Source organism: Gambusia affinis, linkage group LG18 (genome assembly GCF_019740435.1).
Source record: "Gambusia affinis linkage group LG18, SWU_Gaff_1.0, whole genome shotgun sequence".
NCBI classification, from domain to species: domain Eukaryota; kingdom Metazoa; phylum Chordata; class Actinopteri; order Cyprinodontiformes; family Poeciliidae; genus Gambusia; species Gambusia affinis.
Window position 1 is genome coordinate 17,470,774 of NC_057885.1, and position 27,904 is coordinate 17,498,677.

At 40.6% G+C, this 27,904-nt stretch overlaps 2 protein-coding genes across 3 annotated transcripts in view; one reads left to right on the forward strand and one right to left on the reverse strand.

Annotated features, from left to right (window-relative positions):
- Positions 1-27,904, reverse strand: part of pcxb (pyruvate carboxylase b) — a 333,693-nt gene that overhangs the window by 99,273 nt on the left and 206,516 nt on the right. The gene's annotated exons all lie outside the window — the stretch shown is intronic.
- Positions 11,894-27,904, forward strand: part of LOC122820292 (leucine-rich repeat and fibronectin type-III domain-containing protein 4) — a 51,269-nt gene continuing 35,258 nt past the window's right edge. The window contains exons 1-2 of one of the 2 annotated variants that reach the window (XM_044097600.1): positions 11,894-12,684; positions 13,455-14,094. The gene's annotated coding sequence lies outside the window, so the exon portion shown is untranslated. Of the gene's footprint in view, positions 12,685-12,710; positions 12,795-13,454; positions 14,095-27,904 lie in introns of those variants that run through there. The other variant, XM_044097601.1, reaches the window with a different exon arrangement.

Genomic DNA, 27,904 nt, shown 5'->3' on the forward strand with positions numbered 1-27,904 from the left:
CATTAGCAGGAAAACTATATATTCCAGCACCTATTATAGGAACAACATCATAGTTCTTCATTGATTTGTTATTTTCCAGTAATGAGGCGGGTGTAAATTTGTCGTCTCTTAGGCACTCATCCCTGCTTTTCCACCGCTGAACTAATACCAAGAAACCAAGGCATATTTTGGGGAGAGCAAACTAAATCCAATTTGAAGCCTTTTTATTTTCCACCTCTCAAATCCGTATTTTGACATTAAACAGTTTTTTCTAACAGCACATTAAATTTCTGTGCATGGACATTTGCGCTGCACCCCATAAGCAAAGCTAATAGCTCATTCGTGTTTATTTCTATTTCCATTTGTACATTTGGCCACACAATGCGTTTAACAACCCGCTTTTGGATAGATTCACCTTGCATTTGTTGATTATGCACCAAAAGGCAGGTCCCTGAAGTGAACTCAATTTGATGTCTGAGGTTTTAGACATAAAGCCATACCGACAAACGAGGCCATGCATGTTTTGTTCCTACTTCATTTGCTCATGACTGGTACAGCGGTCTGCCAGCAGTAACTGGGAATTCATTTGGTGACACTATTACTAATGCAAGGGAAATGAATAAAAGCACAATGACATGAAAACGGTTCCTAGAGCAAAATTACAAGGCAGTGTTGTGTGGCTGTTGCGCATATATGTGGCTGTGTGAGAGTGTCCTCGTCTCTCATTATCACTCTATTGAGACAAATAGCGGGGAGGAGGTCTACCCTTCGATTCAATCCTCCCCATCGTTTACCCCTCGCAACACAGCCGGGCGACTGCGTGACTGTGGGTGTGTGTCCCAGTAATCCAGTCTTGTGTGAGATGTACGGCTGAAAGTGGGGCGTTTCTGGTCCAATCCTCGTTTATGTGAAGCAAAAATGTGTTTTCTGAAATCACGTATAGTGTGGGTTATTATATGCTGCTGACAGTGTATGATCTGTCTTGGGATTGCTATTTTCTATAGGTGTTGCATGTTTTAGTTCAATTCAAAAATACGTTTCTGATCTTAAATTAAAATTAAATACAACACATTATCCAAGATTCCTTAGAGTTGATGTAGATGGTAATGGCTGCGGACTGAAAGGATTTCCTGTAGCAGTCTGTGTTACAGCGGCTCTGAAGGAGCCTCTGACTGAAGAGATCCTCTCATGAAGAAGATGCTCAGGTTTGTCTGTAATGTTTTTTATTTTACAAAGAATGTTCTATAGAACAGAACCAGATTTCTTCATCGCCTTCTTAAGTCACAGATTTACAGAATATCTGAAGCATCTCCCTGAAAACACTGAAGAGCTTTCTAAAGTAGTACAGCCGGCTTTCGGCCTTCATGTCGACGCTTCACTATTATGTCTCCAGCAGACTGTAGTACAGGGAAAACACCAAATTATTTATAGTACATATACCATGTATTTACACTCCTTCACCATCTGCACTTCTTCTCAATTGATGGAAATAGAGTCCGACTTACTCCTGTGTTTCTTGAACTCTACAATCATCTCATATATATATAAGTGGGCCACACAAAAATTATCCAAGATGAAAGTAGTAATTGCATCGCCTGCAGCTCAAATATGAATTTCACATGATGAAGATTTATTTGTCAAGTGAGCTGGAGGTTGGGATAAATGTCCGACTAGATAAACCGGCACCCTACCGAGGAACTTTATACTGAGTTTGCATGGGCAAAAAAATAAAAAACCTGCTACTGATAAAATCATTGATGCATCCCAACAACTGTCGCCAAAGTAGTTGCAGGTCAGCACAGCAGCAGTGAACTGAACTGTAAAGTCTTTTCAACACATCACTCTCGTGCTAAATCTCAAGTAATTTTTTCTCTACAAAGTTGCTTCAATCAAATGGTCGAAGAAGTGATATATGTCATTCATTTGGCTCTGACACAAGGGAAAAAAGGAGCTGCTGCTGCACCTAAATGTCACTGATAAAAGCACAGCAGGTGTGTACGGAGAAAGCTGTTACTGATTTAATCAGTACAAACGTTTTGTACTGATAGAAGGCTATAAGTAAAGAGTATAAACCATGAAAAAAGGTGTTTTAACTGAGAATCTTCATGCTTTTCCATAACAGAGACAATCACCTTAATAGTCCACCTCCAAAACCTCAAGATCCCAGTTATTTTAAGTATTTGTTATGTTCCTGGAAGCAAAGGTTAATTTAGTTCATAATCCTCCACCAATTATCGCTTCATATATGTAGGTGAACATTTTGTATCAAAGTTTTGCCTCCAAAACTGCTCATAACATCAGATAAATGTTGTCTAAAATGTGTAATCTCCTTTGAAAAACAGCATCTGTCAGATATTAATTATTTATGGAGACACAGTCACGATTTGTAGCATTTCTGGCACTGAAAATGATATAAATATGCCCTTTAAATTTGTGTTTTTGCACACTGAAACCTACGATTACTCAGCGTGACATGTTTGTGGTCGCCATATTTCGCCAACATTTCTCAAACTTCTGACTCATACCGACAGAAATGTCCACACTTCATTTTGAAGAGGCTAACACCGGGTCGGTCAGTTTAGCAACGGACATTTCATGGCATTTTTCAGTCTCCACCAAAATGCAGAAAGCTTAAGGTATCATCTTTAAAATAACAAAATAAAAATAGATAAAACATTAGAAAAAATAACGCGGATTCTTTATGCATAACTGCAGAAGCCATGTTTCAATAGATTTAGACACTCAGTTGGATCTGCCAACTTATTTTGAGATTAGGACCCTGTTGGGGTCACACCATCTGCTGCAGGACTCTTTGCTCTCGTGAAAGATTTGCAGAGCTCCATGTGTGCATGTTTCAGGCTTTCGCTGTACAAAGGAATAATTTCAGGACTGACTCAGTGTTTTAATACTGCCGCATCGTGCATTAACTGTTCAAAAGGCTTTAAATCTTCATTTTAGAGAGAAAATATGGAAAATCCCAGCCACCTAAACAGAGAGGCATCTTATTTTTCCCCACAGATATTTGTGTAAACTTCTCAGTGCAAAACTTTATACTTTCAGTCAAAAACAGCCATGCATTAGAAAGGATGTTGCCACAGCCAGACGTACATTTAAGTCAAAGACCCATCAGTGGTAAATAACTTTCTGAAAGGGCTGAGAGGGGATGAGGGTGTTGGGAAAGTTTCTGCTGATTCAATCGGCTGCTTGATATTTTTCAGAGGATGTGAAAGAGACAGATTACAGTTTCTGATTGTGGTCAGGTTGACCTGTACAAGGTGATGGAGCAGCAATGTTCTGAACCAATTTAAAAACCACTACAACCCTGCTTTAATGTTGTTTGTGCTAATCATCTTTGAATGTAGGCATCGCAAAACACATTCATCACGGGTGAATGGGTTGAAACGATGCGTTTGCAAAACAAAAACACCAATTACTCCTGTTTTACAATTAAAAGCAAGCTCAAATAGTGGACCGTAGAGGAGTTTAAACTGGGAGAATAATGAAACTAAATGCTGGGAGTATGAATTTGCATTTATTTAATGTTTCTTGTGCATTTCATCCAAAACCGAGCTGATTACAGTATGAAGATTGTGCCTCCTGAGTCTAGAATGCGATTAAACGCGACATCAGACCAACACAGCATTAGTCCCAGATTGTTTCAAAGAGGAGGGTCGTGCCTCTTTTAATGAATGTTTTAACTGATTTTATAAATGCAGTTTAAAGTTCGGACTGTAAATATTAACATTCAACATGAGTAGTTGGGTTTTAATGTTGTCTACAAACCAAAATACCATCTTTCCCCTGCCCTCAAATGAGGGATATTATGTGAAATTGCCTTTGAGCTTTCATGTCATGTTTTAATGTTTCTCCCTCTGCTGCTTTGATTCTTTCATGCATCTTCAAGGAGGCCTTTAAACTCTAGAGTCTAATTCAGATTTACTCTAAAAACTAAAACGCCTGAGAATCAGAAGCTTTTTGTTTTTCACTTAAATAAGATTAGAGTGTCTTTAAAACTGAATAGACATCAAAAATACATATTTATATATTTTGATTCTTTGGAAAGAAAAAAAAAAAAAAGACCCCACTCTTGTGCAGAGTTCTGAGATTAAATCAACTCTTCAGAAACTGTGACAGTTTTATCATTTATAAATTTTGGTGATGGATCAGTTACAACTCATCCTTGAACGCCCTCAATAAGACTTACTGCTTCACATTTTTATTGAAAAGAAAAGCAACTGTGATAACTTTGACTTTTCTAAAATAGATGCTCTTTTCATACAATCAAGCTTGTAAGGGCTGAAACTTTGGAAGAGACTTTTACAAGTGATGCTTGTAAATGATTTGAGTTATGTTTGTTCTGCTCTTAAGTCATCAGTTCTCCTTTCTCTGGTTTGCTGAGGGAGTCGGCTGAAGATCAGCACCTCCTATTTACCCAGAGCTCCTCCTTAAAGCTGCGCTTCAGAGCTGAGAAAATACCATGAAGGAGAAGGAGCTTCTTAAAGAGACAGAGGCCCAATTTGATGGCATCAAATGTTTGATATGTACTGCATTTTCAAAACAACTGAAGGTAACTTGGTTACTTGATTGTGCTAGAAAAAGCAAAACACAAAATGCTGAAGAGTTTAAACTATTTCTACCCTGAAATGTCTGATTTAGGGAAGATGAAAAACTACGCCACCATCGTTTCTTGAAAACGGTTCCAGCAGCTGAGGAAAACCTACAGAGCAGTAAAAAATGTTTACCACCCTGCTGCTATAAAACTCCACTCTTGTTTCTGAATAAATCCACGAAGTGCCAGCTTAGCAACATGACTTTCTTGGAGAGATCCACCGATGAGCAACATAAATACTCGTCACTGACATGTTCCTGGTTGATTGACACAACCAGAGAGCTCACCATTACATCAATTTAGGCATAAGTACATTGATCGGCTGTGTTCTGGGTCAGCAGGTTGACTCCCCAGCCGAGGCTCGCTTTGCAGGCTAATTTGGCCAGAATGAAGTCGAACAGGTCTGTCCTCCTCCTGATTAAGTGCAGCTTTACTTTAAAGATCCTGCCGGTCTCTCTGCTCAGCTGTCACTGCTACAGAGAACCCCCCCACACCCACCCCCCACTCCTCCTGTGTGCTTTACTTTGACTGGATTTATCTCTGGGTCAGAAGCTGGACAGGAAGTCTCTGAACTTCTCCCTCAAGATTTCCAGTAAGAAAAAGTTTCAGCCGACCAACTGTGGGTCGCCCTGAATAAGCTCACATCTTCATCAATCATCCATCAGGAGGGAGGTCACTTTGTTCCCTCCTTCTCCAAGGTCATCGACTGACAGCAACACTACTAAAACTTTAACTGTGAATCAACAAAGGAAGAAAACAGGGCGCTGTAAACAACATGCGACTGGATGAAATGATCTATCAAACTTCTCCTTGGTTGACCTTGCTTTGAAGGAGAGTAAAAACACGTCGATTGAAGTGCAGAAAAAATAATTGTGGCAAAGATGGAGACGAAAATATCTGATCGGAGAAACCAGGAGTGTAAACATCCATGTCGATGCTTTAGAACGTTACTGTAGAGCTAAATTCAAATTAAAAAATGAAACATGACATGAAATGTTTACACAGTGACACATTTTAAGCCTTTTAGTTTATTTATATCTGTTACTGATACAACATCAGCCTCATAAAAATATATTTGTTTTTATTTATGTCAACCAATTAAATGCATTTCCACCATCATGTGGCTGAGGTGATCAGGAAACTTAGGTTGTTTTTTTGGGGGTTTTTTCCCCTCCATGGGGTCTTTTGTGGGCTCCAGTGTCCCTTATTCGAAAGTAGGCTGACAGGAAAGGGGGGAGACATGCGGCAAACGTCAGCCGGGTCTGGGAATCGAACTTGCGACCGCCGCGTTGAGGACTGAAGGCTTCCAAATGTGGGTCGCGCTATCCACTACGCTACCACAGCACGCCCATGTTGTTTTAATAACGTTAGAAGTAACGTAATTTAACTAATTTAATACTAAATTCGTGCTTGGAATTTTGGAGACATGTCAGTAGATCATAGAATAAAAGAACAATGTTCATTTTACTCAAACATTTACCTATAAAAATGAAACCAGTTTTAAGCGGTCTCTTAATTTTTCCAGAGCTGTATGTGGTGCTTTGTGTAGCTAAAGAAAATCAACCCCACAAGAACAGAAACAGAAAGAAAACTTTACAGAAATAACTAGCAATAATGTAGTGGTTTGTTTCAGATGTGTCCTACACTTTAAAAACCCCTGCTGTAAAATACTCTGGTTGGCAAACCCACTCTATCCTTCCACTAAACTTTCATCATTACATCCAAACAACCCGTTAACTAAATGACCTCCTGTCACATGTCCTTTTTGTGAAGGTTGTCGACGACTGCAAGAGTCGAGTCAGCAGTGGATGTCACCATGATGTGAAGTCACCTATGATGGTGAAGGTCAACAGAGGTAAACAGGAGGTGGTCATGAGAAAAAAGGAAACCTTAGTGAAAATGGAGCTGCATCCAGTGCAACCAAATCTCCACTAATGACTTTTTTCCCTCCCGTTAATATCTCTCTGATGCTTCATCTCCGCTCTGATGTCGTCAGCACACCAAACGTCACGTGTGAACGGTGGAAATGACTTAATTCCCACATCCGACAGCGCTGATGTTATAGGTTCTGCTTCAGTAATGTGACACGGCAACACACCAGCAACCAGCAACGCTTCCCATTAAATGGCCATTTCCAGCAGCTATTGACATGGCGGGGAAAATCAACCACCGTTTGAAGTGCTATCGCCTGCGCTTTTTCGCCCATCGCCTTCCTATCACGCCATCCTTTGCTTCACCAACTTTCCTCCTTTTTTTTTCTTTCCACTTATCTTCCTCATGGCCTGTAGGGATGCTTGGCCTCTCTTCTCTACCTCTCCCTTCACAAGTTGGCACTTATGCTTTCGCTTCCCTAATCGTCCTCTGCTCACACTCGCATCCTGGTCTGACCCAAGCTTGCTTAAGGCACTTTAGCTTCCTGCCGTCATACCAGCTGACTCTTTAATTCTTCTCATCTCTGCTCTCCATCAGCGGCAGAAGGAAGGCTGCTGCTGCATAGTGCAACAACACCCTTTATAAGACGTAAAAAAAAAAAAACGTTTTATTTTTATCAGTGCTTGCATGCAACTTTTATGCAAAGGCAAGCTGCAATCATTTATGCATTGAATGATAAGGCCTTCAGCCCTGTGTGTGGTTTAAACATTTATATTGCTTCCTTCACACAGCAGCCTGAATGTTGGTGAAAGTTAAAGTCTGCCATATCTGAACTTATTGCTTCAGGTCTTTTAATTATTTAAACAACTACTTGTTTCTCTTTCTGGAAGCAATTAAGGGTTAATTATGCATGCATTTCTCAACGGGACTGCCCAAAACTGCATCGTTATCCCTATTTGTATAATTAACTGCCTGAATTTACCCCCAGCTAAAATCGAGATCAGAATACTTGGCACCTCTAAATTGAACAGACTGCATTTAGCTAGAGAGATGTAAAAACATGATTGTTTTATAATCAGGATATTTTAATGACAAGAGCAGGGAAGGAAGAATTAACAACCAAAAACACTGCCTGACCGAAAACACAAAAGGTCACACAATCTAATATTTTGTAAAAATTTTCACAGTACCCATTGTGGCTTCTGATTTGCCACAAGATTTATTTCCATCTAGTTTTGCATAAATCTTTCACCAAAATCTTGTAGGGCTGGACAATACAGCTAAAAAATATGCAATAGAAGTGTTTCATATTACTCAACATTAATAATTATTGATTAGTTTTTTGTTTTAAATATCTCAAAATACTGCCACACTGATAGCGTGACATTTTGTCCACACATTTCACTCCTCGCCATTTTTTTTTATTTTTAAGCAGCTATGAGCCAAAGTGGTGAAACCTTAAAATGCTGCTGCACCAGTTACTCAGCGGGTTGTTGCTAGGTAACCACAACTTACTAAACGGTCTGTTACTAGGTAACCAAAGAGTGACAGAATTAGTTGTTTCCACCAACCTGGCTTAGATGGCCAAGAAATTGAGCAGTTAAAGCCTTACCTCTGCCTACATCTCCCAGAATGCTGTGCGGTTCTGGATCGGAACTCAGTGAAATTACAGATATCTATTTGTATTGATTACGCGTCTCTCACCACATTTACATTGTTGCTGATTTATTGTCTAGACCTGAGATGTTCTGTTGATGACGGGAGAGGCAGACAGTTGTGCAAAGACGTCTCCAACACATCAAAAACTTCCCAATGAGTTCTGAACTCTGGAGGTGTGAGAATAATGCCTAATGCTCTAATTAGTAATGCACAATATTATCGGCATGGTATCGTATCGGCCGATATTAGCTGTAAAATGTAATAGAGTTTGACCATTCTGTCAAAATAACTCACAGATATGAGGCGTTTTTACTTGATGCCAAAGCTGCACTGTTTGAGTGTTGTCATTGTATTAGAGTGCAAATGTCACGAGTAAATTTAACAGTAAACATAATGCTAGTTGAAAGTGTTGCATCATTATCAACCTCCTTTTTAGCTTTTGCATTTGGTAGCAGGCTAAATTGACAAGAATAATGCAGTATTTTAATCCACAGTAGAGAAGGACAGTTTCAATAAGAAGGTAAAGGAAAAAAAACATCAGTATTGGTATCGGTTATCAGACAAATGGGTTTTAGTATATCGCCATATCAGATATCAACCAAAAATCCAATATCATGCATCCTTAACTCTAGTGAACCAGTCTTTCACAATTTTAGCCCAATGAAGGTTGTGATTATCATCCTCGAGTATCCCCATGTCATCAGGGAAGAAATAATTCATTGATGGAATAACCTGGTCGTCTTAATGGCCTCAAAGGTCAAAGTTCATAATGTTGCTGAACTTCGACCTGACAAACTGCAATAACCAGATCATAACACTGCTGCCACATTAGACACTGGGTGCATCATCTGCCTCTCTTCTTCCCCTGATGCACCCATCATCCTGGAAGAGGGTCAGTCTGGACTCTCTGATCACATCAGTTTGTCTAAAAATGTACCAATACCAAGAGCTCTGAAGTCCAGTCTTTACGCTCCCTTGCGAATTGTTGCCTTTTTCTCCAGTTAGCGTCAGTGATTAGTGTTTTTCTTAAGGCTACCCAGCTGCTCAGTCTCACACACTGTGTGGGAATGCTCTAACTTTCACTGCTGAGGATAACCTCGAGTTCTACTGTGGCTTTTATTCATTTTGATGTTACCGACTGTTTATTTGATCAGATTATGATCATTCAGGATTATTTTATGATAGCATTTCCTCCTCAATGACAATGTTTTCCCAATTTCCTTCCAGTTTATAATCATTCATTGGACAGTTCTCAACCCAGTTTTAGCGTATTGTGCATCTCTTTAGATGCTTTTCCTTCTTAAACCCACCAATATCATTTCCACAAACGCAGGATGCATCTTTCCACATGGTTGCTTAATGAGAAGCTAATCATTGCATTATCTTGACAGCTGGAAGACAGTAGTCAATGCAGTAATTATCCAATAGGAAGCTTGAACCTGTTTGCTCAGCTAAATTCATAGGGCGACCTTTTTTAGGACCATATTGTATTTTGTGGGATGACAACAGAGGGACTTTCTGGAAGGTGTCAGGATCCCTCATGAGGAAAGTTTTGCTGACTAGCGGGATACTTGTTTCCTCTAGGACCGAAACTCATCTGAGCACAAGATAATGGATGTTATGGAGCATTAAAAAATCTCATTAAAACTAATCACAATGGCTCGGAATCAAAAACAGCAAAACACCTGAATCCTGCAACACACTGCTGCATTATTCATGTGTAAATAAAAAACAAGATCAACTCGGGACGAAGCAATCAGATGAAGCTGACAACATAAAAGTATTGATAGAAAATATGAAGAACAAAGATATATCACCTGTCAATAACAGAGGAGCAAAATAAGACAAATTCTCACAAACTTTCTAAGATACGTGTCTCGGACTTTAAAGTTAAAATGTTCTGGGACAAAAGCGCCACTGAAGCTCAGGAAGTGAAGTAGATCTTCATCCTGCAGGGCCCCAGGTGGGGAAGTTATTTAATCTATCAAAAGGAACAAATTAAATCAGCAGATTACCGTTTGAAATTTAAATGTGCTGCAAAGAGTTGAGAAACCTTGGTTTGAAGGGAAGGTCTTGAATCTTTTCAGCAGGATTAGGACCCAAAGCTCAAAAGAACGATAAAAATTTATCAGCTCAAAAGTGAAACAAAGAAACTTTCAGCGCCAAAGAAGCTGTGTTCACTTCAATCCATTCAACTGAAAGTTCAGGGTTTCCAAGGAGTTTTCATATCAATATTTTATGCTTTTGAAAGTTTTACAGTTTGTAGTCCAATAAAGAGCTGTTTTTGCAGATCAATGTGAATTCATACCAGACTTTTCTGCATTTACTAGACTTTAAAAGTTGTAAAAAGCAGGCAGGAGAGATCATGAGGTGCTCCACCTGGTAGTTTCTATGCCTGCACAGAAAGGTTTGTTTGCAACATTTATAGGAAGTTAGTGAAGATCTCATGAGGTAAATGGTAAATTTATTCAATTAGGAGGTTTTTTTTCTGAACCAATACAGAATCAAAGAACCTCAATTCAACCAATATTAGCTTAGTGAAAGCTAAGATAGTAGCTTAGCTTTCCGCTTTAGAGAAAAGGAGACGCAGCGTCAGAGGAAATGGTTTTACTTCATTTTATACGTGTTTGACTTGTTCCCATAATAATACTGAACACATTTGTTTATTTTTATCATTACTATGCGTCTCAAACACTCAAGTCTAGCTTGAGTTCGAACAGTAAATACTTTTGCTCCAAAACTCGTTCAAGCACCAATGAGATTGGAAGCCAGTCAAGTCAAATTCCTCTTAGGGGATTTTTGATTCTGCTCAGTCGATAGAATAATAAAGACCACAACTATCCTCAAATTCTTCAACTTAGGATGCAACCAGGTGATCCAACAGGACGACAAACAGAAACACTTCAAAGGCGGTTCTGGATAAGATAGGGTAGTATTAAGAGAGAACCGTCTGTACCAGGAACCCGACAGAATTAATGAACTCATGCTTCCATGAAGTGAGACAAGAATGAGGATAGAAGCTTGTTGGCGACTGGATGAAGTCTGTTATTGACATGAAACTTGCTAAAGGACATGCAACTAAATATTAGTGGGGATGTAAGAGCCACAATTATAACCACAACCGAATAAAAAAGAATCCACAATAAACCTTTTATACAGTAGATTCCTCCAAAGAAAATAAATGGCACAACATGATTGGCTGTTTTGCAAACGTCAGCCAGTATCATGTCAAGCAGATTTTGCACCTAGTGGATTCCAAAGTTAATTTTCTTTCAAATACTTTCAATACGTTCTTTAGAAAAATTTCACAATAGGCAAATGTTTTGCAAATTATCAAGGTTATTCAAATACATGAATCTGCGAATAGGAACAGGAACACTGTTTGTTTTTTGTTTTTTTAGATCAGTGAAGCGTTTTATTTTCATACCAATTCATTTCAGCCGTTCATAATGTTCAAAACCAAAACTGTAATTCTGCCTGTTGACACCTAAATCTTTAGATGTTTCATCTTTATATTTTTTTTGTCTAAAATCATAGAAAGTGAAATTTTTAAATCCTCGCTGAAGCTTGTAATTAATGTAAATCCAACTCGTTTCTCCATTTTTCCTTCGTTGTGTCACTTTGACATTCCTGCAACGTTTCTGTGCCTCACATGACGATGAGCTCAGATCTTACGTTAAAGGCAAAATGTTAATCTTATTTTCCGCAAACACTTCTTAATTTTGACTTTTATTAATCAAAAGCAACAAAATGATTGTAATTGTGGAATAAATTATCCCAGTAATGTAATTTGCTCCTCTGCTCCGCAGTCTGTCACTCCGAGCTTCATTTTCTCCTCCTCTGAGTCCAGATCTTCCTCTCATCTAATCGCTCCTCTTCTTCATGATTCTCTCTCTTTTCTTACACCATCCTCCCCACCCTTCGTCGCCTCGTCCCAGCATCCCTCATGCTCCTCATCTTCATGCCTCCCTCTCTTGTGCATTCTTCCAGCTTGGTGCTGCAGAGACAGATCACCAATGCCTTTTCTTTGCTCCGACTTGGGAATAACGCTCTTCTTCACCACATGAGGATGAAGTCAATCAATAATACGAAGGAAAAACCAAGAGGACAGGAAGACAGATGAAATTATAATGTGGAAGAGTAGGATGAAGTTTTGAAAAAATCTGCAGAGAGAGAGAGAGAGAGAGCGGAGGTTTGTGATTCGCCTGCGTCCCTGTTATTCTCTCTCTCCGTTCTTCGTCCCCTCCTTCATTCAGTACCTGTTCAGTGGGATTAACATGACTTAAAATTCAATCAGCCCACAGCCTGACGGAAGAGCGTCAGTGCAGGCAGACAGAGCGCTGCTGCAGCTGTCGAGACCGACTGAGGGGAGAGAGCAGCGAGGAGGAGGGGTGTTGGGATAGACAGAGAGAGATAGAGAGAGGGAAAAAACCAAGAGAGGGGGGAGAGAGAAAGTGAGAGAGAGAGATGGGTGTTTTTGTGCGGAGCTGAGATAGAGCGAGAGCCGCGGAGTCGGAGAGATGTGACTGCTCCAGGAGTCGCGGAGGAATGATCCGGAAAACAAGGTTAGTAATTCCACCTTTTCATCACAGAAAGCCGGGGAGAGCATGTCAGTCAGGGATGGAGGGACGATATTATCGCTTAAATGGCTAAATTGGAATTGCCAAAGAGGAAAGTAAGCAAGGGGGAAACAAATGCATCCCAGATTCCTCAGTTTGGAGCAGAGAAACCGCACGGATGCCACACACTTTGCATAGACGAGACGTTTTGATTTTTTTAACAGAGCTGGCTTTTGGAAATTGATTGACAGGCAAACAGAGAGGGTGGGAGGCTGTGGGGGACTTTTGAACTGTCTGACATTCATGGAGCTGATCAATAGCTCAGTTGTTTCATTAAGCTGTGTGTGTGTGTGTGTGTGTGTGTGTGCGTGTGTGTGTGCGTGTGTGTGTGTGTGTGTGTGTGCTGACAGGGAGGCAGAGGCAGCGTGTGTGCAGGAGTATCACTGCATGACTACGTACTGAATGTGGAGGTGTGTGAAAGTGTTGCACGACCACACGAGTGCATTTGTGTAGCAATAAGCCAATGCACCCGCTGAGGAGCGTTAAGAGGGTCTCACAGCTATTGATTGTTTCTGACAGACAGGTGAAAGGGAGCGAGAGGAAGGAGAGGCGAGGAAGAGAAGGAGGTGTGACGGGGGTTTGGGAGGGTGAGGTTGAGTTGCATCCTTTGGGATGAGAGAGGGGGAAATGGGCAGGAGGGGGAGGTTGGGGTGAAAGATGTGACTGCACATCTTATTTTCAGCATTTTCACACTGTCCACGCGTCTTTTGTTTCAGATTTATGACGAAACGTCTGTCTCCACAATCCCGCTTCCCTCAATTTCCACCCAAGGTCATGAGGAACGACTAAGTCAGAGTCGGAGAGTAAATGTGCATCGCGCCGAGCGGGCAGGAAATCAGAGCTGGAAGTGGAGGGGATGAAAGATAAAAGACACAGAATGAACAGGAATGAAAACCAGGAGAGAAGAAGCAAAGTTGAGCACGGCCAGGAGGAAATCGCATCAAGACGCCACAAATCGGATTTTTAGCAAAGTGGATTCTTGGATCTCTCTTCAAGTCTTTGGAATACAGCGCCGGAATCAATCAAGCAAATCAGGATTTTCCAGGTTTTTCTCAGTCCATAAAAACCTAAGCGGATATCGTGGGATTGGGATTTCTTCAACTCTCTGGTTTCAAGAGGTTGACCTACATCAGCCTTTTCCCTTTTTGCTGTGCGGAGGCGTGAGTGGGACAGGTTTCACCAGTAAAAACACAACCCACCCAGCCCTGGGCTGGCCTCGTATCAGCACAAATACCTGAGGCGAGATCTGTGCTCAACACTGACACACATCCTCATCCACACACACAAAACACACAGACCTAAACCTGGATAACATGTGGAGCTGATTTGGATTATAGAGGCGCACAGACGGAAAAGGTAACGTCAACGGAGCGTCACACACACACAACCTTAAAAAAAGATTCATGCTCTTTCAATTTTTTCACATTTTGTTTTGGATTTCATAAGATTGACCAACATGACATGGTAAATAATTGTGAAATGGAAGAACAAAATAGAAATCAAATAATTCTGGCATGAACTTGTATCCAGCTCCATTTACTCTGACACCCCTAAATAAAATCTAGTGGAAAACTTATCAGAAGTCTCCTTATTAAGAAATAGTCATATAATGTGTAATTTATGTGATCTCAGTATGAAAACATCAGAGGTTTGTTAGAAAACATTTGTGAAGAAACAGCATCATGTAGACCAGTGGTCATCCCCAAAGCGTGGGGATGACCACACACACTTTGTGATGCCCCAGTTTGGATGAAAAACAAAAAACAAACTGTTACACAAAAGTGTTTCACTGAAAGAAGGTTTGTAGTGGGTTTTGTTGCAACCTGAAGTGTGAAATAAACTTCAGTGGAGTATGAAAACAAAGTATGTGTTTAGGTTTAGCGATGTGTGACCAGTTGATTTTTTTTTTTTTCTTTTTTGGGGGGGATTTTATTGTAGTCCATAGGGGGGCCCAGAAAATCTTTGGGAACCACTGATGTAGACCCAGGAAGACGTCAGACTGGATGTTGTAGAGACATTTAAAGCTGGTTTAGATTACAAAGTCCAATCCTCAATCAGAAAATGGAAACCATATGGAGCATTCATACGGTTTTCAAGCTGAAAACAAGATGTGAAGTCACATTCATGGCATGAGAAGTTAACTGTTGAGCATTGGTTGGGGATGTAGCCAAGAGGCAGTGGAGGTGGTGTAGAGAGCCACAGCTCGGGTGGGAGAATTGGTTGACATGACTACTGTAAGGCTAGACCAGGGGTGGGGAATCCTGGTCCTGCAACTCTTAGACGTCTCCCTGGTCCAACACACCTGAATCCAACAGCTGAATCACCTCCCAAGTGCAGTCAGGTTCTCCAGAGTCCTGCTAATGCCCTCATCATTTGACTCAGGTGTGTTGAAATAGAGATACATCTAAAAGTTGCGGGAGACCGGCCCTCGAGGCCTGGAGTTGCCCACCCCTGGGCTAACCTCTCACAGCTGGTGAACGTGACCCAAACACGACTTTTTCACCTGGCTGAAGGGCCCAACGTAATATGTGATACTAAATCAGACAAGTGTACAATTGTTTTCAAGTGCCTGCAGTCAAGTTGCATTTAATCCGCCTTGTGTTGTTGACATAAGTGTACTCCAGGACAAGTAAGACGCTATAAATCTAGACATAAACAATGGTTGGCGGTTTCTTCTTTTTATTAGTTTCCTTCATCTTGTGACAATCCCGTCAGCTCCCATTGCTCAACAATCAACTTCTTCTGTTCAAGCGGGTCGCTTTGGGGTCGTAAACGGTTCACGCATAAGTCTGATTGAATTGATGGTATGATCAAATAAAAAAAAAACAAAAGAAGGAAATCAGAATTGAGCATCAAGACCTGCAGAGTGTAAGTAGCCCAAATCTAGAAATGTGTCCTTATGGAAATCAGAAGGGAACCATTTTGATCATCATGTAAAACACAATTATGTGTTTCAAATGTCCCTGTGGTGAGACTTGGTAGTGGCAGCATCATGCTGTTTTGACTGCCAATAGAAAGCGACTCTAAACAGGCAGCCAGAGCAACAATAACTTGAATTAGTCATGTACTGGGACAGCCTAGTCAAATCCAGACTTAAATCCAAGCAAGAATCCCAGACAACACTTGGAGATTGAGGTTCTCAGTTGCTTTTTGTCCAATCTGACTGAACTGAACAGTCTCAGTTTCCAGATGAGCAAAGCTGGTAGAAATGTACCATAAAAACACACTTGGTTGTAACTGCAGCCAAGGGAGGTCGTCACTATGCATCACCGTCTTTCCCCTTAATAAGAACGTTCTGCTTTGTTTATAAAATCCTAATAAAACACATTCTAGTTTTTTAAAGTTTAGGGTGCGTACACTTCTGCCAGGCCCAGCAGAAAGATTGAGCACATGTTGGTCCAGCAGATTAAAATCCATATCTGCATGGTTAGTCCCTGTGTGCTGAATCATTAAGTGCATGAATGTGGTGGGCGCAGCGGCAGGGGAACCGCTCTGTCTCACACAAACACACTCAGGGACTGTGAATAATGAACAGATGTGCATTTGTAGCAGAAGCATAGGAGGCAAACGGAGCGCACGCAGACTGAAGGACGCAGTTTCAAATCTCACATATGGCACAGATGACTGTAAGCTTTCATCACCGCGGCTCTGACACCCCTCTTTCTTACCCCACGCCATGCTAACACTCAACTGTGTGTCAGCCAGCTGTCCTGTATCGGATTACTCAATAGGCGCGTCTCAGCGTGGCTTTCATCACCTAGGCCTTTATGTAATCTCACCTGGCGCCTTGCATGTATGAAGGCAGCATGGAGGGATGCGGGGCACAGGAGCGTTTGTTGTGCTCTAACCTCCCCTCATTTCAGGCTCTTTACGTAAGCCGCGTCTGCTCACAAACACAGGCAGACTTGGCACACTGACACATGAGATCAGGCTGACTGGATCGGGAGGAGGATAAGCAGGCGATGAGACAGAAACAGATAGGGAGGAAGAGGGAGGGTTGACATGGGAGTGAGGGTTAAGATTGGGTTGATGAAAGGATGGCAGGGGAGGAGTGAGATTTAGTGAATGGAGCTTCATCACGTGATAAGATGCAATTTAATGGAAGAAACAGAGGGAAAAGGAAAGGACAAGATACATTAAATAGTTTTTAATGCTAAAATAAAGCTTTAAGGAAGGACTGACTGAGATCTGTCCATCACACCATTGGATACATTTAGTTCTAGATGATCTCAAAGTCTGTTAAAAAGTAACGATGACAGTCACAGGTTATAGGAACCAACAGGACGAGGCAGAGAAAATCTTTTTCTGATAGAAACTGTTTACTATAAATGGATGGATGGATGGATGGATGGACAGACAGATGATGGATGGATGAATGGTTGGATGGATGGATGGATGGATGGATGGACAATACAAAAAAACAGTTGAATGAACAAAGACGAAGGGCAACATGAGGGATAGATGATGGATGAATGGATGGACAGACGGACAGATGATCGATGGATGAATGATGGATGGTAAAATGATGGATGGAATGATGGATGGATGGATAGATGGATGGATGGGCAATACAAAAAGCAGTTGAATGAACAAAGATGAAGGGCAACATGAATGATGGATGGATGGATAGACAGACAGATGATCAATAGATAGAGTGGAGAAATGGATAAATAGATGGAAGGTAACTGGATGGATGGACGGCTGGATGAAAGGCTCGATTAACATATAATGTTGGGATGGATGGATGGTAGGACAGCTTGGTGGATGGGCATTACAAAAGACAGATGAATGCAGGATGAAGGGCAGCGGGATGGATGGAGTTCTCGTTCTCATTTTGTCCAGACCTGATAAATATGCTCCATCGTTTTCCTCTTTCACCCACTTAGAAACCCAGAACCATTCACTCCATCTTTGACTCTTGCTTCAAACCCGAGTCTCTGCAGAAGGACTAGCTGAATCTTTTGAAGTGTGACAAAGAGGCCCCTTTGATTTCCGTTTACCCAAATCATAATCTTAAAACTGCTCTGTGCTCCTGCGCTAATGAGTGCAGCAAGAACAGAGAGAAGCAGAGAGACTCCTCTGGTTTAAACGGTGAAGTAAAAGAACCATTCCCTCAATTATGCTGCAGATGCACCGTGTGGCCTGTTGTTACCAGGGGTGCCCGCCTTTCATGGGCTACAGTTGGGGGAAAGCAGCAGATGGGTGCACACTGTGCAAAGCAGGAGGCCTGCCAACATGAACAGACTGGAAAGTAAAAGAGGAGATGGGCGAAGAAGCAAAACTTATGGGGATAGACAGAATCTGCTGGAAAAAGGACTAAGAGACAAAACCTGCAATTTCTTTTAGCCTGAAAAGTAAAAGGTTTGGGTTCTTGCCAAAGAAAATTGAGGGCAATATTCTGCAGATTCATAAAACCCTCTAGCTCAGAACGCTTCCTGCTCTCACGCACAATGCTTCACAGCACATTAGGAAGCCTAATTATTGTTAATTTATGACTAAAAAGCGAAAAAGAAAGGAGGGACAGTCTGATTAAGCGATCAAAAAAGTGTGTCTGAGCACGATGGCAGCAGACATTCGTGGATAATTACACAAAACCGACCATGGCAGACGGGTGATTAGATGTCGGGGATGATGGACGAGGGTTGAGAAGTGTCAGACACCTTCATGAGTTAAGCAGCTTTCAATCAAGGAGGGAAATGGATGATATTTGAAGCAATGATATGGGGATGTCTAGCTGGAAGCAAATGGTGGGATGAGAAGCGGCTGGACTCTTGATGGCCACATTTAAAGACAACAAGAAGGGGAAACAAAGGGTGGGGAAGGGTCAAAACAGAAAGACAAGGCTAGAGGTGGAGGAATGACAAATGGAAATAAGGCAAGAGAGGAAGTGTAGTGACAATACTTCAGTGAGAGAAGACAGAGACTTGGATGAATGTTAAATGATAAGTTAGACCTAAAAATCCTGCTGGAATGAGGAAAGGCATGGCAGAAAACAAAGGACAAGGCCAAAGATTAAAGGAAGTGAAGAACTGGAATGGGGCAACCAGGAAGCTCCGCTGTAAACGGCAGGAAGCAACTAGGATGTGTGTTAACAGAAAGCAAGGGAAAAAAGGATGAAAGGATGAGTAATTAAACTGTTGACAGACTGTTTATGCACAGCGGGCGCTTGATGAGCAGAACAAACCGTAACTACGCAACCGCTGGAGACAGACGGCAGATTGGTTTTAGGGTGGAAGGAGACGTATGAGAGTGAAGAGAAATGGGAGGAGAGCCAAGTGTGAAAGCGAGAGCAAAGCAACAGGGAGTGTTAGAGGAAGGAAGAGTCACACAAGAGGAGAGAGTTGTTGATGAAGGACAAAAAGGGGTGGAAAGAGAAATCTGTGATATCTGAAGATTTCTGAAAAGTCCAGATTAGTATATCCCTCTAGAGGATACCTCCTACATGGCTGACCAGAATGCAGGTCAGTTAAAACCTTAAAATAATTTGGACTCTGATTTTGATTCACCTTCAAAGAAGAGAAAACTTGAGTGACTTAGAGAGTTCATTCAGTCTCAACTTCAGGATGAAAAATTGAGCTAAATGACTTCAAAAACTCAAGAGAGACCCGATTCTTTTGTTGACCTGTTCTCTAAAAACCTGTGAAATGACTAGATCTTCTCCTCTAAGGATTTAAAACTTTAATTTGATTTGTCCTCTGAAATATCAAAAACTTGACTCTTCAAAGACTTGACTCTAACTCTGTCATTTAAGGTCTATAAAATGGACTTTGTCTTACTTTTACATACTCATAACTTCGATTTTTCTTAATATTTAAACAAAAAATATTTACTTGACCCCCCAAGAGAAACTCTAGACACTTTGTAAAGACTTGAACTTGATTCAGGCTCATCTGTTGAAGCTAAAATCTTGACTTGGACTCACCCTCTGAATGGGGAGACTGAGTCAAGTTTGTAAACTTTAGAAACTAGAAACTTGAATCCAACTTGATCTTTAAAAAATCTGAAGAAACATGAGCCCAATACTTGGATCAATGTCCACATTTAAAGACTCAAAACACATTTGACTCAAAGACAGACTTCATAAAGATTTAAAACTTGATTCAGACTCACGCTTTAAAGACAAAGCATGACTCAGACTCGCCCTTTAACGACTTGTATATCGACTAAGACTCGCCCTTTAAAAAACTAAAGTGAGACTTGACAGACGTGACTTTTAAAGGCAAAACTTGACTCAGGCTCACATTAAACACTCAAGAGACGTGACAAGATGTCCCAGATAACTGGCAGCACAAAAACTGATAGTTTCTACGGGACACCTAAACAAAGGAGAGGAGAGTTAATAGCCATGCGTAATGAGACAAATTTAAAGTTATATGCATCTAAATTCTGCACCATACGTCTGGAAGCACATGTATTCTCCCGCATTATCAACGTCAACAGATGTGGGCTGAAGATGCTCGAGTGAATCACGGTGCTGAATGCAGCGTGGGTGACGACTGACAGAGTAAACCAGCTTGTACTTCGTTTGCCACACTTACAGTCTGAGTCTCCGTGTTTTCTGCTTGTATCAGCAATGCTGAGCATTTGCATTTTGACGTGCAAAAGACAACAAGCTCAAGGGAAACCAACAACACCGCAGGCTGGATGAACTGCCGCATTGTTTCGGCAATATTATTGTCACAAATCAAGGAGAGAGAGAAGCAAGAAAGCGCTCTGTGTCGAGTTGCAGTAAAAGTTGTGATTCATTACGGCAGAGGAAGGCCTCCGATCAAACGCGTGCGATGCTAACAAGCCTCAGCCGAGAAATCATTCAGCATGTTTTCGATGCAGACACCACAGGCATCCATTTTCCTCAAAGGATGTTTGTGTTACTCCCAGCTCTTATCTCTGATGTTCTGCATCTCTATACACCCCTTTGTTTCACAGGGGGATGAAAGCAAATGGATGTGGGCAATATAGGGAAAAGAAAAACAAGAGAAAAGAAGAAAAGCATTAATGAAAGGAGGTATATGTGCACAAGTGTTGCTTGCCCATTTGTAGCATCAATCAATACATCCATCACTACGATTCAAAGGCCTGGCTGGTATGTCATTGACCTACTGTGCTAGTTGCAGGCTGCTGATTGGGTATTTGTTCTCATGCTCAGGACTTCCCCGTCAGAAAGCCAGGATCCCTGCTGAATCATCAACCCTGCCTACATACACAAGCGTGGCTGTTGTCAAAAGGCGTCCTATCGTGTGAGCCAATCGGGGTCCAGTATGATTGAAGCAGCAGGGTTTCTGAATAGGCGGAAAATGTTGCACAGAGGTGGCCAGTTTGAGTGTTGCCTCTCAACTCGTGTTTGTTGTTTTTGTCCTGGCCAATGCAAACATTCACAGGTGCACGTCAGAAACACATCAACAATCACCCGCTGAAAACATGGCGAGGTGGCAGCAAAAGCTGTTAGTAAAGAGTGAGAAGTGACTAGATAGATTTCAGCGCTGATATAAAGAAGAGAAAACCGAAAATGAAGAAAAAAATTAAAGTGCCAGATATTTTCCATTAACTTTTTCTGCTTTGCATCTCATCCACTAATGCAGACTGAAAACATTTTCCAAAGTTAAGCATCTTATTAATTTCCACTGGTTTTGCTGCATACCCATTGATGTTATCAGTACAGTTTTCTGCATTTAGCAACTTTCCTTTTCCTCAAAATGCCTCTGAAAGCTCCAGTCATGACAGATGTTCAAACAATCTGCAGATGTTTGCTGTGTTTTGCCAGGTCAATGTGAATATTATCACAATCTACTGGCTTAGAAAATGGGATTTATACAGAATTACCATCTAAATAGATGAGTTTTCATCCCAATCAGGGAAAAACATCAAACTAGTGTAGATGAGACCTTCATGTTTGTGCTGCAGAGATACAGCTAAGATCAAGAAGAAAGTCTGACTATTTAAAGTTGATCTATATGCAGGTTTTAATAATTTTGAACTCTCAGGAGCATCTTTTGTTACATCTGGTATATGGAAAGAGCAATCAACCTCAGAAAGACATCAGAAAAAAAGACTGAAGGCTTGATTCATTGTTGTAATCAGATCCAACTGATTACAACAACATAATCATTGTTGTAGCACCATTTTTTTTTTCCAGAAATGGCGGCATGTAAAACAGAAAGGTCCTCATTAAAATTAAATGGTCTTTAAGTCTGATGCATTTTCTTTATCTTGAGGAATTCCTTTGCAAACACATAAAAATCATTTTAGGATAAAATGTATTAAGTACATTCTTTGTAGTTTTATACAGATAATACTGCAGCTCAAACAAAGCTGATCGTCAATGGAAAGAGGCTGTTGAGCACCAATATTCACAATGAAGCAAAAACAACAAGGGAAAAACTCCCAGATTTTTTGGGGGGGAGATTCTGTGAACTTCAAGGGGTGCAGTGGTGCACAGATTTGAAAACATCCGATAATGCCCTGTCAGTTCGGTATGAACACAAATCGAATATTTATGTGAGGAACTAAGAGCGAACTGCAACAATCTGTAGAAAACTTTAAAGAGTTACACCAAAACAAAACAGGAGATTCCCAGCCATCAACTAAACTAAAATATTCATGTTGAGAAAGTGGACCGAACCAGAACTTTACGTCACCTTGCACATCTTTTAACAGCAAATAAAAATATACGTAGATCGCTTGGCACTAAAGTCAAATTGGACAATGAAAAATTAATTTAGACGTCACAGGAGAATCACATGAAGTCCAAATCCAGCTGCCTGCAGCATTCAATCAGTCCAAAACGTGGCAACACAGCGATACATTCATGTTTCGTCTAAATATCAAAGTGATTTAAACACTTATTATTTTTTTAAAGGTTTGTGTGGCACTAGTGGCCTTTACTTTCAACATTTAAGGACAGGAATTGTACGAAAAGTGTAAATATGAAGAAAATTGAATTTTAAAAGTTCAAATTAAATATCCAGCCAGTTAAATAGTTGCCCATTTGTTTCACTTGATTGGAAAAATCTAAAAATGGGATTTTCATGTATCCGATCAACTACACAACACAGTAAATCCACTGCTGTGGATATTAATATTGCACCACTACTGAATCAAATAATCATTTGTCTACAGTTTCTTTGCTGTGCAATCTTTGAACTGCAGTAAAAATGCAGGTTTGAGCTGATTTGAATGGAGGAAAACACCCTCCTCTGATGGCTCGCGCGGCTGTTCAACCAGCGTCATAATTGTAGCATACAATGAGAGAGACTACTTGAAATCTGAAAAAGTGAACATTCATCTATAATACACTACATATTTCAAACTAATGGTGACTCATGTTCACTCAAAGCCCTAGAAAATGCCACAAGTATGCAGATGGGAACTCTGAACAGCATTCAATCAACTTGTTCCATACAGTTTTACCTGAAAACGGTTTTATTCTGGGGAGTGAAAAATCTATATATCTGGATCTCGGCTGCATCAGCTCAGATGTTAAAGTCTAAGGCAAAAATATATGTAAATGACAGCAATGATGGCAAAAAATAGTTTAACAAAATGAGGCTTACACACATCAAAATGACAATCTCTGCAGACACACGACGCAAATTCAAAACTAATCCCCCCCCTCCCTCTTTCCATTTCACAAAATACGGCATCTTCATTAAGAGATGAGCATGTGGCAATAACGAAGACTGTCAGCAATTAATTACAGCCTTTTATTGGCTCCCATCTTAAACCACTGTGCAATTTAATCAGATACAACTATGAGAATGCCATCTGGAGTGAGGAATAAACAAAGCCCAACATTGCCTCTCAATTTGACAGCCATCAACCAATGACAAATGACTCCACTACAAGGAGAAAAGGAGGAATCCAGTGTGACTGGGCCGTTCAACACTTTCCGTTTTCTCTCCCATATAGAAGGGGGAACTACTCCTACTGGTCAAACTTTATCCCATTATGTACTGCAGTATCATATTCGTTGGTAATTTCTGTTGCAGATCAACACAAAGGATGATGCATAGTTTTATAATTTAGCATGAATGATTAGCTGTGTTTCCATTGCAGATGTGCACAAATGTTAGTCGATATTCTGACTAATGTCGAAAAAACACAATTTCGCAATCGCGATGTTTCCATTAAATAAGAATTGAATTGAATTGTGTGACTTCTGTGATGCGAAAAACGTGTTTCCATAGCAGTTTTGCTAAACACATCTATTGTGATGTGGCCAAAAAGCCACCTCATCCTAGAGGAAGAAGTTATCGAAATACAAGTTTTTTTTTAAATTGCTATGTTTGCATTCAGCAAATTTATTTTTGTAATTTCGATTTCTGTGGTTAATGAAGACGCAGCTGGTGTGGTGTGCATTTGACCTTGGAGAAAAACCCTTTGGACATATTTCTACCAGCTTCCCACATTTAGACAAATTTCTGCCAACTCTTTTTTGTAAAATATTTAAAGCTCAGTCAGATTGGACAGACAGCTTCCATAACACTCCAGGTCTTGCCACTGATTCCCAAATGTATTCTGACCTGGACTTTGACTGGACCAGTTTGTTTTAAACTACTGTAACTTTGGCTGTATGTTTAGGGTCGACGTTCTGGTTTAGTTTAAACTGATAACATGTCTCCTTTCAGGATTGTCCTATATTTTATGTAAAGAAAATACTATTCCAATCAGTTTTTTGATGATTATGACACGCTCCCACTCGATTTTCCCCCGTGTTACTAAAATAAGACAGTCACAGTCACCACAGCTGCCAATTCAATTTTCCTGCCGGAAAATAGGATCCCCAAAGCTTTGCAGCTTGTGTTCACTTTCTTCCAACGGGGGGAAAATTACAGCGACTCATGAAGGGCGGAATATTTCCTGCCGCCCTCATGGAGGTGTTAATAACGTTAATAACAGTGTTCAGGAACTGATTTACCTGAGACTGGGAAGAGGTGAACCGTGAAGACGATGCAAACTTTAAATATATTTTCCAACTTGATTGGGGGGAAGTGCCTGAAAAGCGGAGCCATTTGAGGAGTTTAAGCTGCTTATCAGCAGACTGATGAATGCCTGGAGCATTCAAACTAACAAATATGAAGCAACGAGGGAAATCCATCTGAGCTTTTATTATTTAGCTGCAGCTAATTGCTTTGTTGTAGCTGCTAAAGATACTAATTGCAGGAAAATTGGATCTTGATTTGCCTTTTGTTTACATTAACAAGACTTGCTGAATGATTTGAGATGATGTGGAATCAAGAAAGGGCAAAGATGTGAGTTTTGACTTCAAGTACAAATTTCTGCACAGCGGATAGAGGGGGGAAAAAATGAAATGCATGGTTGAGTGCTCAGGAATGTCTTCAGTTTTTCCTCATGGTTCACAGATTCTCGGATGAATCGGAGCACAGGGGTCACGCTGCCTTCTGCTTTTCAGTCCAACGTTTCATACTGATGTAAAAGAGCTGATGTACTCTCGCCCAAGAAAAAGAAACTTAAGGTAGAAACCAACTTTCATGACTTCACAGTTTGTAACACAGCGTTCCAGGTTAATTAAAGACTGCCTTTCTTATCTATGCAAACCTTAAAAAGGGAAGAAAACTTCAAAGCCTCCACCAGTATTAGGTTTTTACTCCAAACGCAGCATGAAGAGGAAACAAGCTTTTCTTTTAAGAGTTGCCAAGTTCAAAGATTTAAGTCAGAACTTCACTTTAGATAAAGCGCCAGAGACAGAAGTGCCCTAATATCCCACAAACTGACTGATGAAAAGCACTTGTCCTCTCATTTTATGCACATCAGTGGCAAGTAGTTTCATCCAGCTGCAGGAAAATCACCCAAAAACAAAGCTGTCATGGTTTTTAAATGGAGAGGGGGAAAATGAGCACCAGCTTCAGAAAATTAGGTCTTTCTGAGCCTTTTTAATGTCTGAAGTGAATCAGGGTTGGAAGAGGCAAGAAAAACAAAAACATTTTAATAATCTGACTCTGCCGTGCTCCAAAAATAGAGACAATTATCGAAATCTTCCAAGTAGGATGGGCTCCAACAGGATTTAGTGAGACAGATTCACACTTGCTCATCGTACACAAACAGAAACAAGCTGGTTGTTGTTGTTGTTGCCTTTTTCTCCTCACATAAACGGGGCAGGAGGAATTAGCCGAGGATATCAGAATAAAACTGTTTTGTGGACTCCAGCTGTGGTGACACAGCAGTTTTCACATTCTTAAATCAAAGTTTCTTTTCCCTCAATGACCAACTTTGTCCGTTTTTGTGAAAGATGTCAAGGTACAGACAAGTGAGACAAACAGGAAGGCAATTACATTTTCTGCAGCTGTCCAAAAAAAAAGCTACTCATGCTGTCTCACTGTTTACGACTGGATCCAGAAATAACTTATGTTTCCTCCCCTCCTTGAGATACATTTCCCAGAAACCAAGCAGAATGACTTTTCAATGCAGAAATCTTATGGATTTGTTATGGTCTACATAATCAGGAGGAAGACGGACAGCGATGCGATAGAGATAAAAACGTCATTGCTAAAAAAATCAGGCTGTTCACACAAACATATTCATCAGGAATGGACAACATACCTGCTTTAAACAGGCCTTCTTTAACTTGTCAATATTTATCTCATGAATAAAACTAGACTAAAATTTAAAAAACTGGGGTTTATTTTCATCTTGTTGCAGTTTGTTTGTGTATCAGGAGGGAAAATGGTTGGTCATGTGCTGTTAGTTTGTTATAAAATATTGGACCAGATTTTCACATCCGTGCTTCCCTAATACTAATGGAAAATTAAGTTGAAGGAAAAAAGTGTCATACAAGTTAGGTCCAGTGTGAAGTTTATGCAGTCGGTGATGGTTTGGGGTGAAAGGTCACTTCATGTTTCCCTCAGATGAAAAGCTGACCTTCATCTTCACATATACCTCTGGAAAAAAAATCAAGAGTCCACTTAAAATGATCAGATTCTTGGATTTTACTTTTCTAGGTCTATGTGTGAGTAACAAGAACATTGTTTGATTCTAAGAACTACTGACAGCATGTCTCTGAAATTACAAGTAAAAATGTAGTATTTATTTGTAGAAAATGAGAAATGGTCAAAATAACACACACAAAAAAAAGATGCAGTGCTTTCAGACCTCAAACAAAGCAAAGAGAACAAGTTTATATTAATTTAGAAACAACAATACTAATGTTTTAACTCAGGAAGAGTTCAGAAATCAATATTTGGTGGAATCGCCAGGAGGTTTTGTGCAGAGGGGTCTTCATTTTTTCCAGAGCTGTATATTAGAAATTGCCAAAATAACCAAATGGGTTGTGCTGTTTTCTGAATGAATAGATCTGCTGTGAAAAAGGTCAACAATCAGACAGAAAACCCAGAAAGGTTTTCCTCAGAGATCTAAATCTGCCAGACAAACGATTGGCATGTTTCCAGGTTAGGTGAGGTAATACTGAGGCTGCAAAGACCTTGAGAATAATTAGTTGAATAAGTTGAACAGAGATCCGTCACCCAGAGGAGTGAGCATCAACTCCCGTCATCACTGGCCTATTTTAAGTCAGGTGGAAACAAAACCAGAAGCAGTCTTGCTTCTCCACTAGGAGTTTGGTTCAAAAGGCCAAAAACTTGAAAGAGGACCTTATTTTTCTTCCACCCTCTTATTTTCCTCCATCAGGACGGCAACACTTACGAAGTGATTTTTAACACAGCTCTTCCTTTCGCTAATCAAATCCACTCTTCCCTCTCACATCCCTCTCTTCCCGACACTGACGGATGGCGGCCTTCACCAGTTTATCGCCTTTACATATTTCTCTGCCCATCCGCTTAACGACACACATTCATACCTGCTGACTCTTCATCCCTCACTCCTTCCCCGTCTTCCTCAAACTCCTGCATTTCACTCTTCCTCTGCTCTTTACACTAATGGCTTTTTATTTTCCTCCATCTTATGCAATCCCCCACCATTTTCTTTGTATGTCCCCCTACTCCTTCTCTCCATTTCACGCTGCTAAGCTCTCCTGCGTTCGCGCTACGCTTCTATATGAAATTTTTACCCCTTCCTCCTCCTGATACACTCCAGCTGACTAAAGAGGACAATATGGCTAAAGAGCAATAGTATCAAAAGGATGAGTGGGCTTACAGTACACACGACAGCTGCAAGAAGAGGCTGCGTGGGCGTTCTTTTGTTTCTTGCCTGCAGG